The sequence below is a fragment of the Ciconia boyciana genome, chromosome 9 (assembly GCF_034638445.1).
Source record: "Ciconia boyciana chromosome 9, ASM3463844v1, whole genome shotgun sequence".
NCBI classification, from domain to species: Eukaryota; Metazoa; Chordata; class Aves; order Ciconiiformes; family Ciconiidae; genus Ciconia; species Ciconia boyciana.
This window is the reverse complement of record NC_132942.1, coordinates 20,008,476-20,028,932: the sequence shown is the minus strand read 5'-3', so window position 1 is coordinate 20,028,932 and position 20,457 is coordinate 20,008,476. Positions and strand designations below refer to the sequence as shown.

At 45.4% G+C, this 20,457-nt stretch overlaps 1 protein-coding gene and 1 long non-coding RNA gene across 3 annotated transcripts in view; one reads left to right on the top strand and one right to left on the bottom strand.

Moving 5' to 3' along the window:
- The window catches only part of CTNNA1 (catenin alpha 1), a 121,813-nt gene extending 111,732 nt beyond the window's left edge, over nucleotides 1-10,081 (bottom strand). Inside the window, exon 1 of the mRNA XM_072872072.1 lies at nucleotides 9,947-10,081. The gene's annotated coding sequence lies outside the window, so the exon portion shown is untranslated. The remainder of the gene's footprint in view (nucleotides 1-9,946) is intronic.
- LOC140656410 (uncharacterized) lies at nucleotides 10,030-18,559 on the top strand. Of its 2 annotated transcripts, none has more exons than XR_012044075.1 (4): nucleotides 10,030-10,164; nucleotides 11,263-11,383; nucleotides 12,237-12,304; nucleotides 17,879-18,559. It is a non-coding gene; the product is annotated as an uncharacterized lncRNA (long non-coding RNA). The 2 variants fall into 2 exon arrangements; XR_012044074.1 differs by lacking the exon at nucleotides 10,030-10,164 and adding an exon at nucleotides 10,242-10,397.
- Nucleotides 18,560-20,457: the final 1,898 nt, after the last annotated feature.

Here is a 20,457-nt window from a genome sequence, read left to right as displayed (position 1 = left end):
TGCTACTGAGTTAAGAGATGCAACCTAATCTGGTGTCCGAACACAAATCAATGAAGTTTATAACTCTGTTTTCTCTTCTACATGGGTGTTATCTCCTGCCTGCTGCCTTGTTACTGAAGCCAGCAGTGTGCCATAGAAAGTGTGTCATCTTTTCCCCTCTGGAAATACAGCCCATCTTATACCATGCACCATCACAGGAAAGCACGCATGGAGCATATCACCAGATTAAGATACTACTTTGGCAAGCCTGTTGCATGTACTATCTCCTAACAGCTTCCCAATTGCTATAGTACAGTGGCTTCAAGTAACTTATTTTCATTCCAAAAAGAGGAATGCACTCTGTAACAGGTGTCTTCACACCTTCGTTTTGGTCCAGCTATCATTAAGAGGATGGAAGGCTCACTCTGCGCAAGCAGCTTCATTGTGGTATTCCTGGCACCACAGCAGTGATTTCACAACTACAAATAAACTGGTTTTGGAGATGCCAGTGCTAACAACATCCTCTTGCCTTTGGTTACGTATGCGTTCAGCTCTGATAATTTTATTTTTGCCAGGATTGTTTTGCCTCAAAGGAGCTAGAAAGGAGGTGCATGGCAAGCCAATTCTCAGCAAGCAATGGCAATTAGGGGCTTATTTATGTCATACTAAGACTCCAGTTTATGGAAGACATCCTAAAAGAATGCAAGAACCAAACTCATGTTTATACCCATTTAACTGTCCAGATGGATATCCCGGTATGTCCCAACAAGCGTCCAATTTATTTCTGCACAGTCTTCAGTTTCCAAAACTCAAGCAGGATTCCAACTACATAAAGAAAATGGATGCTTTTGCTAAACATGTGGGGTTTTTTAGAAAACACATGCTTTTCCTAAAAAAAGTGTCATGAGCAAGTGAGCGATTATTATTAATAATAAATCCATTAATTCAGTCTTCACAATAATGTTGTGCATTTTATGCTGAAGACCTGCAATACTAACATCATGAAAGATACCAAAATCAGAACAAGTAATCACTAGATTTTTAACAGCTGTATTTTAGCTGTGTGCTCTTTGGATCAGGACTGTGACACTCTGACCATGCAGAAGGGCAACACACTTGCATTTTAAGCAAAAAAAACAACTTTCAACTAACTTATCCCTGCATTGATGACAACTTCAAACTCCAAAACCCCAACCCTCTCAGCCACATTTCTCACATTTAAGCCTATACGGACAGCACTTTCAAACAAAACAAGGGGACTCAGCCTGGGAAGAGGGATAGTAGAGCCCAGTTGAGACTTGTACATCTGCTGGACCACTCTGATTCAACTACTGAGAGCCCTTCCAACCTCACAGCGTCTCTTCCCACCCTTGAGGCGGAAAACTGCATAAAGGTTCCCTAAAGTCATTAGCAAAGAATGGAAGAATAGTTTACTGCCACTCTCAGAACCAGAGTATGCATTTCAGACCCTAGGGATACACAGTCAGCGAAGATGTAACAACTAGGCTGTTGCTACAGAGCACAGCTCTTCGAACCCCAAACTACACTAGCACAGGTTCCAATTACCAACCTTAAGTTAGCAATGAATGCAAGAAGGGGCAACCTTTTTGATAAGTTAATTTTTGCCACAAGTATTCCTCAAATAAGAAAAAGTTTGTTATAAATTAGCCTACTTTACCAGTTGGCACAAGAATTTGCCAGTGCTACAAAATTAATTCTTGCTTAGCTTGCAAAAAACCACTGATGGCGGGCAATAAAAGGAAAAGAAAACCTGGGTATTTTTGTTCTGATCATCTTCAGTGCTCAATCTGCAATAATAAGTGCCATTTAAGCTACAGTCAGAAATAACCAGAATCTGACCCTACTCAAACCACATTTTCATTCCTAAATTGATATGTTATGCAATACCCATCAGTGCTTTTAGCTGACCCCATCTTCTAAATCTAGACCTTCATTAACAATTTTTAAACAGTCAGAAGTATATAAATACTGGAGTTGTTTGAGCTGACATGCATGTTTGAAAAAATGAGACTCCTATAATCAGAGGTTTGATAAGAGACAATTTGCTTAAACATGGAGGAAATGGACAGTCTGTATTAGAATAAATTTAGTCTCTTTTTTCTCAATTGCATGCCCAGCATAGGAGCAACTAAAAACTATGTAACAAAAATTCATCCTGTTACAAGAGTGAAAAGTTTTCCATAGTTTTCTCCATTTGCAAAAGCTACTAAAAGAAGAGCACTCACTCAAGCAAAGAAGAACATGAGCATAAAGATTCTTCAAAGTAAAATGCTTTTTAAAGTTTCTAGAAAAAGTTGTTTAGAACTTTTTTTTTCAGTCCTTCACTTTGATTCAGGAACACTGTCAGTCTTAGCTAAAAATTACAAAGCAATTATTTTTTTAAAGAAAAAATAAATAACAAAACCCACAAGTGATAAGGCCAAGAATTTAACTTTATGCTCACGACAACCTTCAACAACATCTCTTAGCTGTAAACAATGAATTAGTTTCATGGGAAGAAGAATTGCACCATCACTGCACACCCCCCGACAACTCTCAACTTGCAGCTCCACCAACACATGCTGCAAGTTAAGGAGGACAAACACCCCCCCTCCCCCCCACCCAAAACAAACCCCAGGAAGAAGAATGAACATGAATGTAATGCATAAGCATTGTTTGGATGAGTTAGTCACAGTCATTTAGAAGATGTTTATGTGGAAGAATATGTAAGGTAGGATGCTCTAACACACACAATCTCCTCTCCCTGCAAACTGTCAACACGGCTGCAGACACTGAGAGCACGGAGGGCACTGACTGATGAGAACTTTGCAGCTGCTCCAGAAGAGCAAAGCAAGTAATAATAAAAAAAACACTGGTGCAATTAATTTTTGTATGCTTACCAGTTACCTGCAAAGCCATAACCAACTTCTGTCAAGTACAAACTTGCTAAGGGTGCACACTGGTGCATGAGAATCAGAGCTAACAACAGTCTGCCTGGACAGTAATCCTTTTGAGTCACTGCCTTAGCATATGGATGACCAGTTAAAGCAACTTTTGTTTAAAAACAAAACAAAAAACCAAACAAAAACCACACACACACAAATGTCACTGACCCACCCACATTTCATAAAAGCAACAGGGAGGAACGGGAAGGTTTGAGAGGAAGGAGTCATTGCTTGGCTGGTCTTGCTGGAAAAAGAGAGGATTTTAAGCTAATAACAGCCACTTACTGAATGGAAACCAACTTATATCTGATTAAAGACACATTTTCTCTCTTCACCCCTTCTCCTCATTCCCAGGATCTGGAAACAAGACAAAGCTACCTAACAAAAAACAGATGAGCTAAGAAATCCTGTTCAATTGGCTTTGCACCAGGACTTTGCTTCTGGTTCTGCTGAACACTGCGTCTTTCACTGATAACCATTGGCCCTAGGCCCATGACAATATTCTGTTAAACATAATCAAATCATCTTAAGCAATTCCTGCAAACTAAGTAAAACAGCTTAAAACACCTGATGCTAAAGTACTGATGCATACAGACCAGAAATTAACTTTCTTTTTCTTGACGTTATAAGCTTTTAACCTTGCACAACTAATTCATATTATTCTGTTTTGCTCCAAATAAACCTTCCAGCTTTTTTTTTTTTTTGCTACTGTTTATTGCATCTTATGTCATTATTTTTTCTCCCTAACACCAGCTAGGAGAGGGGGAAAAAAACCACCCACACAATCGTATTGCACTCTTCACTGTACCAGTACAAAATAAGAGTACTGTGATTGAGGACTCCACCAGCAGTGGAAGTGCTGTGGAGTAACAAATAAGGGATGGATACACTCACTTTCCTAAAAGCCTTCCCCACATCTCTGCTTTCAGGATGCATTGTTTAATGTTAGTTAGGAAACACATTTCGAGCTGTAACAGCAGTGGTTTGTAATTAAACACATCTTCCAAAAAGTGGAAGTGGCAGTAACTACAAAGCCATCCTTTGTACAGAAATTTAAAACACTCCAGAGCTTTTCATACAGTCAAACCAGATCCTTGCTTTTTACTCTCTCAAAAAATATGTTGTGTCTTTCCTTTTACTTGTACCTTGTTATGAAGCCTTTCAACTCTCAAGAAGGTTTCTAAATTCAAAATAAATTAAGTCATTGCACTGAGCCTACCGAATACAACAAAGGGACAAACGGTCTGCACCTGCAGATGAGCCCACCAACTTCGGAAGTGGAGCAGTGCTCCTGCCAGCGCTGGGCACCAGCCACGAGAGCCACTGGACACATTTGCAGAACAGAAGTCAGCCCAGGCTCCAACTCCTGGCTCAGGAAGCTCCTACACTGCAGGAGCTTGGCACAGCACCTTAGGGAAGCAATGCTACTCAACTGACCTTTTCTCATTTATTGCTTGTTTTACTGCTTGCCTGTTGCTTTCCCTTTTAGGGATGGCTTTATACACTGCCACCACCCAAGAAAAAGGTGGGAGGAGAATACAGGGAAGGGAAGCCAAATTATTGTGGGGGTCAATAAAAAGAAAGGTGGCAAGGGTCCAAAATTATGATCAGGGAACCAGAGGGGGACACCAGACACTGCCCAAGAGCATCCATCACTCCTCAAAGACATCAAAGGAGCCAGAGGATACTGCTTAACAGTGTGACAAGCAGTGGGAATGGAAACGACCCCCAGAGTTCCTGTCTTATTCCATCCTTCTGGTGTCATTAACAGGCAGCTTGGCCAAGGCCAGGTGAAGGGCTTGTAATTCAGGGCCTCAGACAAGGGCCAGACTAATAAAAAGTTGATGGGAGCAGAATAACCAAAACCTCATGATGAGGGTCATGGAGACAGGGCACTAGGCTGGATGGACCTCTTGGCTATAGTAATCAGATCACATCAAGTCCCCTGTGTATGACTTGCAGTTCATCGTTCAATTTCTCATCCTTTAAATGAATAAATAATTTCTGTTTCAAGATGCTTAGACTCTGAAACACCTGGACATCAGGTACTGGTTGAAATGAACTTTATGGTAAATTGTACATGAGGTTTATACGAGACTTGTCACTTGCATACATGTCCACAGTCCATCATGAATTATCCAAGATCCTGAGCAACTCTTCAACATTGAGCAACAAGACTCACTAGGTCTTCAAGTCATGCTAAAGGAAATCAGTTTTACAAGTATACATTACAAAGACACATTTGCAAGAAAGCAGGTACAGAGCAGGCAGCCTGTGCATCTTGATTAGTTGCGTTTACAGAGGAACACCAACTTGCACCTTCTTGCTTCTCAGCATATCACCAGTACTGTCCTCTGCTATTCAACAACACTGTTTCTGAAAGTCAATTAAAAAAAAACCAAAAACATTTACCCATCTACAGCTTCAGCTGAAGATATCAAGAGCACTTCACAAAGATGAATACTGACCTGCTGGGTGTTATGCAGGTTAAACACTATTTTATAGGCATACACCTTAGCCTTGTTTACATGAAAAATTAAACTGACCCTTTTGCTATGTAAAGCTACATTGCAGACTGTTTATTTAAGTGGATCTTCTGGGCTGAGCTTGTATCATCCAGAAAAAAATATGGAAAGAAGAATTCCCCCCCTTAGAGCCTTAGATCTGCATAGATATCACCTATAAAAGTACCCAGAATAAAACAATCAATGAAAACTCTGTGAACCCTTGGGGGAGCAGGAAAGGCAGTTGAAGGGGGAGGGGAAAAAACCCCACACATGCCATCAAGGCCACATGTTCCTGATAGCATTAATTCTTATTGACTTCTTAATAACTGAAAAGAAGCAAATTTAGTATTTACCTAAATGCCCTCTTGATCTTGCGCTAAGCAACAGCAAGGACAGAAGTGTCTGAAGGAAATAAGGAGAGAATGTTGGCCAGTTAATCTCCAGGAAAATAAAAATTTTAAGGAAATCTTACTCTCCTGATCCTTCATCAGCTATCCACAAGCTCACTAGTGTCAGTCTCTTTTTCTTAAAGTAGCTGTTGAAAGCTACTCCAGAACAGGGTGCACTAAAGGGTTTACAGCATATTCTACTTTAACTTCCACTAACATCTCATTTGCTCCCTGACATCAGCTCCACACAGAAATTCTTATGCGGTCATACACATATCTGTTCCATAACAGGGCACAGATGGCTTAGAAAACTGGGTATTGTTTCGAAAAAATGCACACCATGAGCTTAAGTTGTATTTCATATTATCAACAGTGAAATCCTACCTGCCACACTGCTGCTAGTTCCTTAGCTTATTTGCTAGTTCCTAGCTTATTTGGTCTCAACCCCCTCACTGCCTTGGAAACACTACAGGAGTTTAGCTCACTCTCAGATTGTAACATACATCAACACTCCACCATCCTTGTGTCATTCAGTGTATTAAAACAGATCTACTGGGGAACCAAGTGGCATCCAGCTTGGTTTCATGTTCTCAGTGCTGTTCCACTCTCTACCTTGGTAACTGTTAGCTTTAGCTATAGCTGCCCTCAAATTTGCTTTTTCCATCCATAGATACCTTAACTTAAAGCCTTTCAAAAGAGATTCTCAGGAGTCTAAATGATTAATCAAGTAGCTGTCTTGTAAATTAGAAAAATTATAACAGAAGGTAGCATCAACAGATTGGGGGAGAATTTCCCTTTGCAAACGGTCTAAGTTTAGATCTGCATATTTAATAATTTCTATCACTTCATAAAGCATGGGGGAAAATCCTCTCCGATTCCACCAGAGCTATTTATAAACACGTCAAAGGACTAGCAGATGTTTTCCGTACTACACCTGGGATTAACTAACAAAAATATGTAATCATGTTTAGAGAACAGGTAGCTGGCTCTTTAAATTAAAAAAAGAGTCAAGGAGGAATTACGACTCATATTTAAGTATCAGATTTGCCAACAGAAGAGTCTATACTAACCCACTACACAACAGAAACCAGAGTTAACACCCATTCTCACCCTGACTGGAAGATAATGAGTCTCAGTCATTCAAGGAGAAAGATCCCACTTACAGTTGCTGTGACTGCATTCCTCCTGCAATTCCTTTACCTCAACAAATCTATTTGCACCCAGTTCTGCTTTGCAGCACAGCAGGTCACTCTCAACACTCATCTTTTCAGCATAGCTCCTCCAGGAAGGGTGCTGGTATACAATTTTGTGGGTAGGCTCCATTTTAAGTCTCATACGCTGGATTAAAATAGTATGGAGTTAAAAGCAGTAATTATCAAACATCTGCACTTTTCTCTAAAGCTGCAACTCTGTTTAAGCAACACATGAACTATAAACTCACTGAATAGAGCTATTCCAGATTAGCTATAAAACTAAATTAGGGTGAATTCCCAGAGTAGTAAAGGACCCAAATCCTCAAGGTTGTACACATTAAAGTTCCACAGCACAAGGATTTGAGTGATTTCCAGTTAAGGCACAATAGTAGAAAACAACAACAGGCATTCATCACCATGTTGGATGACTGTCTCAACATGGCACTGTCCTAACAAAATAATACTCAGTCCTCTTCTATTCATCACGTTTCCTTCAGCATCCAGCAAAGCCAAGAGATGCCAGTAAAACTGAATACAGCAAGTCCTTTAACAGAAATATCATGGCCACATAGGTACTCACTCTAGACTAGCCTTACTACCCACCTATGATGAGTAGACTGGTTTTGCTGCTAAATATTTTTGTGAGCTTAACTAATTCTCTGCTTAACAAAGGTAATTTAGAAATCAAATAGTAACAGTAGACATAATTTCAAGGTAGGGCTGAAGTCCCACTAAAGTGGATTTTTAGCTCAAACATTTCTACTAACATGGATTCCTTTGCAAGATCAGTTTCTTGATCTTACAGCTGCAGAAGGAAGATATTCATGCTGCTGAAAAAACACAAATTACTTTTCTATTACATCTTTCAGCTAAATTCATCAGACCAACGGACGCCCTACGAAGATGCACATTAATGTCTGCCATTACATATGTCAGCACAGAAATGCTCATGTTTCACAAAGCTTGAAAATTTACTGAGGAAGTAAATATTTACATTGGTATTTTAAATCATCAGTTTGAGCATGGGATTTCTAATCTCTGCCCGCTGTGCTCCCCCCCGCCACCTTGTATAAACTTTTAATCAGAGGCCTATTATTAGAGCTGGCTGAAAAAAACCCCAAAGACTGAAGGCATGCTGTTTATTACGGAAAGGGTTAGGGCAAAGCCTTTTTAAAACAAAACCTAGTAAGCCTTTGTTTGTTTCTCCTGAGAAGAGTCAAAAAACATTTCCTTGACATTTTAAAAACTGTTTCTCTGTAAATAAAAAACAGTGACTCAACATAAAATTATGCCCTTTTTAAACAAAAAGTTTCAATTCAACAGGAAGAAACAAGTCCTATTAAACATTTAATGTGTCCTTAGCACCCCAAGACAGACCAACGGGTACCTAAAAGACCGCACATATTGTAAAGTAAGCTAGGCTTTCACCTCCATTTAAACACAAACCTGCCTATAAACCAACCCAGGAGCTGAAAAAAACCAAACCAAAACAAACCACAGCCTGTAGCTGGGCTTCAAAGTACTCGAAGCCTAGTGTAGCCAGCAGGACTGAGGATGTGCATTAGCACAAGAGTACAGCTAACACAGCCTCTCCCACCTCCCCCGCTTCCCCACTCTCAGTGCAGGAGAAACGCAGGAAACTAGTAACTCAAGCACCAAGAATACCTTTCACACAACCCCCATCTCAAAAAACAAAAGACAAAGGAAAAAAAAGAGGGGGGCAGGGGGGCAGCAAAGAGCTCCCAGACTAGTTCAATACAGATAACCCAGACATGCTTTGAATCGTAACTCCGAAAGCTGGAACGAGGACACGGTCATGGAGGCTCCTACCCCACACTGGACGAGTGAGAGATCGATCACCCTCGCCAGAAGACACCCGCCGCCTCCGGGGCGAGGCAGGCAGGCCAAGGGCAGACAGGCAGGGAAGCGCGCCTTGACCACATCCAATTCTTCACTAAATATAAGTGCGCCATACACTTTCCTGCAAGTTTTCAGTCTGAAAGATTTCACATGGTTTGAACTAGTGTGAGTAATGAATAAAAGCCAGCTGACACATACTGCTCAGCGACCCTATGACCACAGGGACAAGGGCCGTGAATAAACCGGCGGCTGAGAGTTGATACGCTCTCCTTACTTCTTGGCTATAAAAAGTAGCGCGAAACTTCTTGTCAGCGAAGGAGAAGCACTTGCCTTACTACATACTAGCAGATTAGAGGTGGGTGTCAAAAAACGTGGCAGAGCCAAGCTAAGGAGAGGGGAGTGTTCCCACCGAGGAGAGGCTGTTTCGTGTACTGAAACAGACACACCAGCTCGGGCGAGAGGGAGGATGCTCACTTCAGCTGCACCGCCAAGAGAAACTCGGGGGCTCGAAAAGAGAAGGAGCGTACACCAGAGCCAAGACCAACTCGGTGTCGCTAGCCGAGCCGGCAGCCCCGCCCGCAGCCGCCCTGCCCGGGCGCACCGCCGGAGAGCGGCGCCGGGGCGGCCCCGCCGGGCTGTGCCCGACTGCGGGGGGAGGAGCCTCTCCCCACAGCCCCGCTGCCACCGAAACTTCTCCAGGAACCGGGCTTGTCCGGCGCTTTTCCTCCGGAAAATGACGCTCATCAACGCAAAACACAGCCAGCTCCCACACGCCCCAAGCCGGCCTCCAGCCCCAGCCGCCACCCCACACCGGCCTGGCCCAGCGCGGCCTCCGAGCGCGGCCGGCCCGGGCCCGGGCCCAGGCCCAGGCCCAGGCCCAGGCCCCACAGGCGGCAGCGGCGGCGCGGCCCGCTCCTCTCCCCCGCGCCGCGCTCAACTCCCCCCGCTCAGCCTCCCACCGCCCCTCACAGAGAACCGGCGGCCGGCAGGGCCCAGCCCGCCTCACCGCGCAAAAGTTTCCAAGTGAGAGAAACAGGGCAGCGGAGCGGCACCCGAGGACCCCACAACTTTACCGGGGAGCAGGAGGATCGCCTCACCGCCGCCTCTCGCTTCAGTCCGGCCCTCGGCCGCTTTGTCTGTCTCTCTCTCTCGACACCGCTCCCGTCCCGCTGAGGAAATCGGCTCTTCCGGGCGCCTCCCCGCCCCGCGTTCCCCGGCCCGGCCCGGTCGCTCTTCCCAGCACCGCCCGCCGCGCCGCCCCCGCGCCCTTCCCGGCACCGCCCGCCGACAGGTGAGGGCTGGAGGCGGGCGGGAGCCCCTGGGGCGTCCCAGGGGCTCCCGCCCGCCTCCAGCCCCCCCACAGAGCCGCGGCGGGTGGGCTTCAGCCCCTCAGGTTTCCCCTGAGCCCCCCCCGTCAGCTCAGGCTCTCTAAGCCGGGGTGGACGTCATTTTTCGAGGTAGAATCAAAAAATTTTAGGTGAAAACCTGGCTTCGTCTTCCTGAGGTAGCACAGAGATGTGAAAGGTCTGTGGAGAACTAGGAGGTGACGGATACTGGGTTTTGAGGGAGATGGAGGAAAAATTAGAGCTCGGTTCCTCTTGGGTTTTGTAACTTGGTGTTTTGTTTTGAAAACCTAATTATTGTAACCTTCTTGAGAGCTGTTGCTTTTAGGAAAAGTCTTATTTTCATGCAATGTCTCTAATAACAAGAATACAGTGGAGAAGAAATCCCAGAGATACAAGCAGGGTCACCAAAGCTCCTATCAGAAGAGAAGGAGGTTTTAGGGACCCAACCTCAATCCAGAGACGTAGGTTTGCAGATGGGGAGAGTTGTCTTTAAGTGGTAATTTGTTTCAAAGGTTTCTTTGAAAGGTCCCAGTGAGCCTCTTGTATGAGAGGGACCATTTTTATCCTATGACAAATTACTCTGGGATTTTTCATGGTGTGTTTTGAGATGGTTTTTAATACAAATCTCACTACATAACTTACACTTGTACTGGATTGTAAAAACAATTTAATAAATTTAATACATTTCATGACTCATTTGCCAGCACTTCTGAGCTACCTAAATCTACTCACTCCATCCTTTGATATTAAGCAAAATATATAGAGATTGGGCAACCTACCAGGGAGGTAGGTTTATCCAAGGTATGTAATTTAGCTGAGGGAGACAGGCAGCCTGTGCGGGTTCCCAAGGGGGCTGGCCCCCAGGTCAGTGTCACAGCGAAGGCACACCATGGTTCAGGACTGTGACTTTCCTCCAGGTCTTGGTTCAATGGCATTAGCAGCAGAGCTGTGTTTCCTATTTTTGCCGTACTCCTACAAGCCTTTACTGCAGGAAAACAGACAGTGTCCTGCAGCGATTTAGATTGCATTTTTCCTTCCTGCAGGTTTAATCCAAGAAAGGGATCCAAGACAAGGAAATAAATGGAGTACTGTTGTTTTACAATCCAGAAAGAAAAAGGGATCAAGAGTCCAACCTTGTCGGTCAGTGAAGTTAATTGAAAGAAGGTGAGATCTGTAATTATTATACTGACGGAGATACACGTTATTAAAATAATATAGGGTCTTCAGTGCCTTAACAAACAGGCTCTCCTCTGGAAACACAGAGCAAACAGATTTTTTAAGCTCTTCGTATTTCCTGCTTGTACCAAACCATTAATATTTTGGTGTCAGTTGCACCAGGGATTCCAACTACTCATTTCTGATCTGTAGCATACTCTCAGTAAAATTGAGTTTACACTTCAATAGCTTGCTTTCTTTCATTACTCCTTTTAATATCATGTCTTGGCCTCCTGTGGTGGCTTCTACATTCGGCAGTTCTGCACGTCTCACATCCTTTCAGGACAAAATGTCAGATTTAAAAAAAAATCCCTTTTAAAACTACAAACTCAAAGGTAGAAGGCGTGCAGTTGTGGAGAATCACACGTTCTGCACTGTGCCACTGAAAAGCGAAGGAAAAAGTAGGAGATCAGCTGGCAGCCCTATTAGTTTGTGGAGCAAGTTAAAAGACTGAGCAAACAAAAAATAAAATTATGTAAAAATAGAGCCAGCTAGGTTGAGACTGGACTTTGTCTCTTAATTAACAGCTCTCTCTGGAACATGGTGGCAGGCTCTGTCAATGAGGCTGAAGTGCAGGGTGTTGTTTAGACAGGCACCCAGGAACAATAGCCAACACTTCCCATCCAGTAAATGTCATTAAGACAGCATCAGGCTGTGCCAGCAGCTTGAAATCTAATCCATTTTCTGAAATGAGTTAGAAGTTTTCTGCTTGACCCCAAATCTCCCTTTTAACAGTGTTTGTGGTTTTGTAATCCCATTTTCTTGGGTTTTTTAAGATGTTTCTCTCACCCCTTTTCACTAGGTGAAAACCAAACGTAAGCCAGGGGAGAGGACAGGCAAGGAGGAGAGGCCGCTGCAGCGATACTGCGGGTAGGTTGTTAAGTGCATAAAATAAACGCTTTCAGTCTCGCCTCTGTTAGGGCAATTTGAGGTGTAGCACGTACACCTTGGCACAGGCAATTGCGCACTCCTGGCAGTGTATCCACATTAGTCAGATGTGTGCACAAAGGCAATCCCTGACTAGTGCCACCTGAAGACACCCAGGGTGGGTGTAGTCACAGCAGGAAAGCTGCCCTTTTGCTATCAAATCCTGGGATAGGTTTGTGTGCCAAGGGGGTCTTGTTTATGTAGCACCTGGTGTAACTACACTGTCTGCTAGTCCCAGCATACACGGGGTGTAAATTATATGCTTCAGCTGGGACTGGATTTTCTATTTCTGTTACAACATTGCTGAAATGAAGTAGTTGCTCTGTGCGTCTGTTCATGCCCGTTCCAAAATGTGTGTTTTATCTTTGTGCTTTTTAAAAAGAACAGTTTAGTTTTGTTATTTGTGAGAAGTGAGTGTTGAAAGAGAAGTGAGGGGTGCAAAGACAGGACTGCTGGGGTGGGAGATGGTAATGGGGGAATTAAGAGGGAGTGAGAGAGGGAAGGAAATAAAAGGAATGAGGAAAAGTGGAAAAGATGTAGAGTGGTGTAATGATGGGCGGAAGTCGCTGCAGGAGAGGCTGAAGGAGCAGCAGTCAATCAATAGAAAGAGGAAAAACTAAAAATATGATAAAAGAATCTCAGGGTCCAAATACCAGAGGGTTGAGGCTATCTGCAAGCTGATGTCATGCTGTGCAATGAGGACAGCCTCAGGGCAGCTGCGCTGTGCCACCAGCTGCACTGACTGCACACAGTGCAGCCTTGTCGCCTCTACTGTCTCTGCAGAGGTGCCCATCGCTGGTCTGCCAGCGATGGAACAGGAGCACGGTAGGGACCTTGCAAGCTGGGTGAGCTTTGCTATGGGGGTTACCCCAAAATGCAGCATCCTCTGAGGACTGCTGGCTCTGATGAAGCCAGCAACGTAGCAAAGTGACAAAATTGAGAGTCTGGCACAAACGTCATCTCATGCGTGCTATGGCATCAAGTCCTGGGAGCTCCCCAGTATTGGTCTCGGCGTTCCCATGCAGCTGGGAGGCATCACCATTCCTCTTCAGGGCTCAGATACATAAAGAAGTAAGATCATTTCCCAAGATCCAGTTAGGAATCAACATCCTCACAGCCAGGAAGCAAATCTCAGTGTCTCGGGGCCATGCATGCCTCAGGACTGCAGTTTAGCATGGTGGAAACCATGTAAGCATGTAGGTGGTGCTTTTGGTGGGACTGCAGCTATGCCACCTAAGCTGTACATTGCAGCAGAATAACTAAAACACCCACCTCAATTAAATGAACCTCAGTCAGGACAAGAACGGATTTACCAGTACGTCTGCATCTACACTGGGGCTCCTTCTGGCACCGCTGGCTGCCCGAGGATCAGACCTTGCTGCCCTGATCAATGCTGCAATGCCTCCAAGGTCGTCACGAGCTGTGCCAGGCAGAGCTACAGCCACAGGTGCTCACTGCTCCAGGGCTTACGACTGCTGTGTTCACCATCACTGCCCACCCTCTCCAAGAAAAACTGTCTACTAGAAACATGCTCCGGTTCATACTCAGGAAGCCACTGGATCCTAACCAAAACACTCTCTCTTCCTCCGTCACCAAGTGCTCCTGGAGCCTTTGGAAAGAGAAACCCAGAAGCAATCCATAACACCAGCATGACCATGAGCACAGGGGCTGCTGGCACCAAGCAGCATCCTCCCACGCACACACACTACAGCACAGGCGTCCTGAAAAAAACAGGCAGAAACTGTAATGAGGAGAAATTATGCTGTCCCAAAAGGCTCAGCATGAACTGGGTTCACTGGTTGCTGCTTTGCCAACTAAGGAACAGCCTAGCCGGAGTAGTTTGCATTCACCTTCACACAGCCTGTGTGTAATAAACTGTCATAGCCCCAGAGAAGGGAATATTCAAAAAAGCACCCTGAGGCAATGCATAGCAGAAGCCTAAGAATCCTACTGCATGAGTCACTGACCTCCACACACTGCATCTATTTCAGCCTTTAATTAATAAGTTTTTACATTTCTATGGCACTTTCCATCTGGAAAGATCCTAAAATGCTGTGAAGACTAAGGGCGTACAGCATCATTGAAACGTGGTTCCCGGAGAGGTGGGACTGTGCAGAGAAGGAAGGCTTAGCCAAGGGCACTGGGGAAAAAAATTCTTAATTTTAAATGGAGCCTCTGTTACATCACTGAGTATTTCATATCCATGGAGAATAGACAATAAGATTTTAGTTTCTAAGGCACCACTTGAATAAATAGGCATCATAGATTGCTTTCGTTATCCAGGGGGCATGCAGTGCAAAACAAGTACTGGGTGATTTTAATTTAAGGTGTTAAAGGACCACAACTTAAGCTACAAATTTAAACCATCATTGGATCAGGGCTTTCCTCCCTCCTGATGCATGAGTTATTCCCAAATGCTAGACACAAAGCAGAAGCCAGTGGAGGAAACAAATCCCATGCTGACAGCACCTGACCCTACACTCGGAGCACCAAACTCCCTTTCACGCTCCCTGGAAGCTCAGAAGCGTTGCATGAGTCTTCAGCAAGGTAAAAGCTGGCCCCAAGCACCAAGTGGGGCAACTGAGAAAACAACATGGAAACAGTCCTCCTGTCCCAAGTCTGATGTGACCCCCGAGGGGAGCTAGGGCTTTGTTAAACCGGCACAAATCCCTTCATTTCAATTTCAAAAGATTAAACTAGTTGAATCGACCTGCTTGGCTGACATCCCTCAGCAGAGACTTATTTCTGCCAATGAGCAGGGCCTGGCTAGCGCTAAACCAAGGGTGGCCGAAATGACTGTCAGCCACAGCTGGCATCCCTCTTGCTAAGTACTTGGCCAAAACAGGCTAGGAGCACTTGGCCGCAAAGAGTTTTCAAAGGAATGTCAAAATTCTCTTTTTCTTAGTGCAATTCTGGCCTATTTTTATTTGCCACTTTCTGGAAGAGATACACGGGCATTGCCATGGATAGTCATAAACTTTCATTGCTTCCTGAGGAGAAATTGCAGGCAAATTACAGACTAGTGCACTGGTTTTATGGCTCTCCTGCTTGGGGTATGTCAGCACTGCTGCCTTCCCTTCTACCTGCCATGTCCTCTCTGTGCTTACTGATGGACATTAATGACACGCCTCCATAATTAACACATCTAGCACCACATTCAGAAACAGATGAGTCCTCAGTGCTATGTCAACGGGATGCTGGAGAAATGCACATCCCGTGCGTGCAGAGTGGGATCACTCCCAACTTCCACCTCCACCCAAGTGTCTCTCTTGGCCACACTGTACTTGAGCTCCACCTGCTACGTTAACCTAGAGCAAGGGCAGGGCTGTGTGCGTGCATTAAGTTTGTGGTTGCACCATATCTGATATTCCCTTCCCTGCGTGCTCCTGCTAACTCACACATGTCATGCAAAGCTCCACATCTCTCCTCTAGGCACACAAGAGGTGATGTCCTCACCTCTCAAGCTGCAGGCTGGCATGGAGGAGCACCCTTAATCCTTCACGTTTCAGCATTTCCGAGGGGAAGGTATTACTAGCAGATATTAATTATCCCTCTCCCATGAGGAGAGGAATACATATGAGCAGTTTTTATACTGTTGTAGTAGCAGGGAAACTGAGGCAGTGCTCATATCCCCACAGCTCCTGCCGCAAGTTCCGATCCCCGCCATTCCTAGCCCTGGGTCCAAGCCCAGGACCATGCTGCCTGCACTGCACCAGAAGGCCCTGAGGCTGGAAATCCCAAAACCGCGTGGCTTTTTAGGCATTGAAACTTCATCCAAAGGGAGAAATCCTGTCGTCAAGGTGAAAAGCATTGCTACTGAAATGTGATGAAAGAGAGAGTTATCAACTTAAGTGTACTCAGGAGTTTCTGTTCCAGACAAGAGAATTATCAACGAGAAACCAATCTTATAAGGTAGCTGCTATTCACAGGGAAATAAAAGGAATACAGTTCTTACCAGACAGACCTAAGTTGCTCCAAATTGCTGTCAGCTTGAAATATCTTGCTGGTAATTTGTTTTCAAATTCTTTCTCCCTAAATTTGATTTGTTGCTGTACAGTGGATGATCTATTCCACACAGCATCTTAAAGACCATTCCTGCTGTCCTCTTGCTGATTGTTTGTGAGCTATCACTTCTGGGAGTTGGCAGCATTTATTATAAAAAGGGATATCATCACTTGAAAAGCAGATTTTGTCTGAGGATGCGGTATCTGCTGCCATTTCAAATAGCAGCTGAGATTACTGGGAGGAAAGTCATCAGGGAAAAATCACATTTCCTCCCCATCTTTGAGCTTGTCCACATGGGAAGCAGCCATGCTGCGTGTCTGTACCCCAGGGTGGGGGAAGAATGGGGCAGCATTTTCTAACAATACTTGAATAAATCCTTTTACCAGGATCCTTTTTAACCACGAGAAAAATTAGTAGGGTTTCCCACCCCCTGTGGTATTGTAGCAAGAGGATGAGCATCACACCCAGCAATTTTTTCTGCTGATCTCTGCTCTTTGTTGTGCGGGGGAGGAAAAGGCAACACGGACTTACAAAGCATCCTGCTGGGTTCAGTGATGTCTCCTATGTGGTATGTCTGGGGCTTTCCCGTGCCTCTGAATGATCGCTCCTGACTCTCCAGAAACTTGGTCGCTGCATGGGATATGTTTCTCCACACTTGACACAGAGATAGAAATGCGAAGCTCAAGTCTCACTTATCCATCAAGATCCATCAAGATCCATCCAGCCTGTGTCTGGTTGCCAATGAGAAGAGCAGTATCCTTGCCCTGGCTTTCTCGTTCGAGAACATACATGTTTCTTCTCCTGTCCTTGCCCTACTTATCTCAACCCACTTTGTCCAATGGTTTAAGCAAATTTAGAGAAATTCTAGTTTTGGGATGAGGAGCTACCTCGGGTTAGTTACACGACTTTAAAGCATGGGCAGAACAGATGGACTTGCCTGAGTCTGTCTCGCGGGGCATGAGGTGCCAAAGGGCTGTCTGTGCAGCTTCCCAGGAGATAAAGGGTCTCACCCATCTTGTGCGTATAGCTGTATTAGATTTTTAAAAAGCAGATAGTGTATATAAAGGTACTTGCTTATTTCTGGATCTTTCCAGGAAAGTATTGGCAACCTTAGCATATTTCTGCTCACCAGCTTGTTGGTAGTACCCATAGGTGGCATTGCTGTGGAGAGGGCACTGCAGGCATGATGTAAGCACTTCAAATCACCCCAGGGCCTCGCTCACACTTCGGACAGGTCTTGGTACCATCCAGAGCATGGGGAGAACTGGAGAGTTAGGAGCTGGTGGAATGATCACTCTCTACCCGCTTAGGCACTAGGCGGCTAATAATTGTTGCAAATGCTTGAGAGCAGCAGAAAACACAGCGCTAATTCAGCTGGCTGTAATTTTGCCACACAGTTTACCCTGACATCACATCAGGGAAAGCTCCACTTAAGCAATTGTAACATCACTGAAGAGATTGAATTAAGAAAAAAGAGAAGGAATATAAACCTCCCACTATTGTTATTTTCAGAAAGCAACAACAGGAAGAGCCAGTTAAAAGGCCTTGAGGCTCCAAGCTGTTATTCCTCCCTGGAAACCAGCCACATAAGACACAGAAACACCCTAAACCGTGGGGGCAGTCTGCTCAGTGCCCACACCAGGCACATGGGCCTGTTCCCATGGGCAGGTCCCTGCAGAGGGCTACCTCACTGCCCTTGTAACCAGATGTAACCAAACTTATTAGTTCGTTCTTTTGTAACTAAGCAACATAGAGATAGGAGCAGGTTAGACAATGCTTTAATATTGTGCTTGTACACCTATGGCTATGGATATGCTACTATGCCCAAAGACAATTGGACAAGGAGTAGTACGGACATGCTGCTATGTTTCCAGTACAGCCCCCGCCCATCTTGACAACGAGTCGAGGGTGGTTAGAATAATTGGTTTGTGTTAAGGGTGCCAAATCATTGTTAGGGACCATGCACCATGAAGAAGGGAAGCAAGTTACATAAGCAAGGTGGGATTGCGCATGTCCAGAAGAAGGGGTCAACTAAAGGACACACCTGTACGGCCACCAAGGACCACCAGAGACCCCCACAGAAGCCCCTCGGAGCTCAAGGATGCATGTGCAATGACCGTGCAAATATGATAATTATTTCCAGGAAATAGAATGAATATGCATGATCATTCCAGGAAATTTGATGCATATGTATGTAACTGGACAATATAAGTTTCGGCTGATGTAACCTGTGGTATGCACACCAGGTGGAACGATCCCCCGTGCATCCGGTGCCGTAATAAAGAATGCCTGCTTCTTAATACTACATTGGTGTTAAGGAGTTTGATTCCCGATTTCGGTGACACCCTGGCTTTGGCTGCCCTCAGCATTTGCTTTCCTCTGCCATGGGATGCCCCGGGCAAATGGCTTCATGCTGCACCCTGTCCAGAGCAGCAAATCTCCCAGGTGCCACTGCCAGGGCTTGGGACACTGCTGTGTCCCCGAGCACAAGTATTGCAGCAGGGCTGCTCAGGAGCCAGCAATTTTTCCTCTTTGCAGGAGCAGGTTGAGCCTTTCCGAGGTGACCGAATGCAGGTGTCAGCTGGGCAGGAGCAGCACAAATCAGTCTCTCACTGCTTAAAAATATATCTGTATATCAGATCTAAACCCTTTCCTGTAGAGTCTTGTGGCAGAAATGGAGTTTTAAAATGCTCAGTTATTTATAGGTGAAATGCTGGGGAAAAAAACCACCTCATTTGTCCTGCTGGAGCAGAGTGTGCCAGTCCCCATCCCCCACTGCTTGCACAATGCCCGAGAGTAATGAGATCTGGATGGGGTAATGAGGAACAAGGAAGAAGGATTAGTCCCCAAAAGCAGGGTGCAAGCACCCCAAAGCAGAGCCAGTTCACACAGGGACATGATCAAACCCAAATTATCACAACCCTGAGGTGTGCCAACTATTGCTTTCATGCCTGGGGGTTAATTATCATCAATTAGGTGTCATGGGTCCTCCTTAAGTACAGGCTTCTTCTGGCAGATCAGGGAGAAAGGACAGGTTTTGTAGACCCACAGGTGTTGTGTCAAAGGGATGCTTTGGAGATTTAACAGCTGTTAGGAGGGAACCTGTGGGAGTTCCTCCAGAGGAGGATTCTCTGCCTGAACTTGCCTTTTTTTCCGCCCCTGTGTTTTGGAAGAGCTGCCACTTGCCAAGGGCCCAGCATAGGGAGTGGGCATCACAGGTCTCTGCCCAGTGAAAGAAGGGACTATAATCCAAGGCGATGGATGATATGAGGAGCCAAACGAAGAGATGAAAGGGAGAGCAAAGATGAGAGACCAGAGGACGGAAAGACAGCAAGCATCACATGACTGCTAGACAGGGGCTGGAAGAATTTTGCGTGGCTCCTGAACATAAATTAATAATTATGGCTGTGCAGAGTCTCTCTCCCTTACCAAATTCCCCACTGTTTTTGCCTAGTGCTTTGCCATGGACAGGCAGTGGCATGAGGAAAATGATGCGGAAGGGTGGTTTGAAGCCAAGTGAAGTACCTTCACTTGCCTAATTTAGGCCAGAAGAAGGGAACCTCCAACTAGGGTCCCCTTCTCCCTGCTGCCTCCTGGGGAACAGACTCAGTCCTCCCTGTCCTGGGAAACATGGACATTGGGAGGGGTCTGAAATCCCAGCGCCTTTTGCTTGGCTACTTTGTGGTGCATCGCCCTGAGCAGTGGTTACAAACCACAAGGATGATGAGGAAAGTACCTGTAACCATGAGGAAAGTGCCTGTAACCATGGCAATCCTCTGCAGCCGCATCCTTCCTCACTGAAGCCCTGGGGCCAGCGAACATGGGGGCCACCCCTTGCCCTGTAGCAAGTGGGGACTGGTCCTGCCACCTGCATTTTCCAGGGAAAAAGCTGCAGTCCAAAGGGAACACTCACCCTGGATAACTTGTAGGTGGTCCCAGGGGTTAGGGACTTGTAGGTGGTCCCAGGGGTTAGGGACAACCGTGCCATAACAGAACCTGCCTGGTGCAAACGCCAGCAAGAAGCCCTTTCGGTCCAGTTCTGAGACAAGCATCGCCCTGTTCCTGGGGAGCACTGCCCTGCTTTGGCTCCA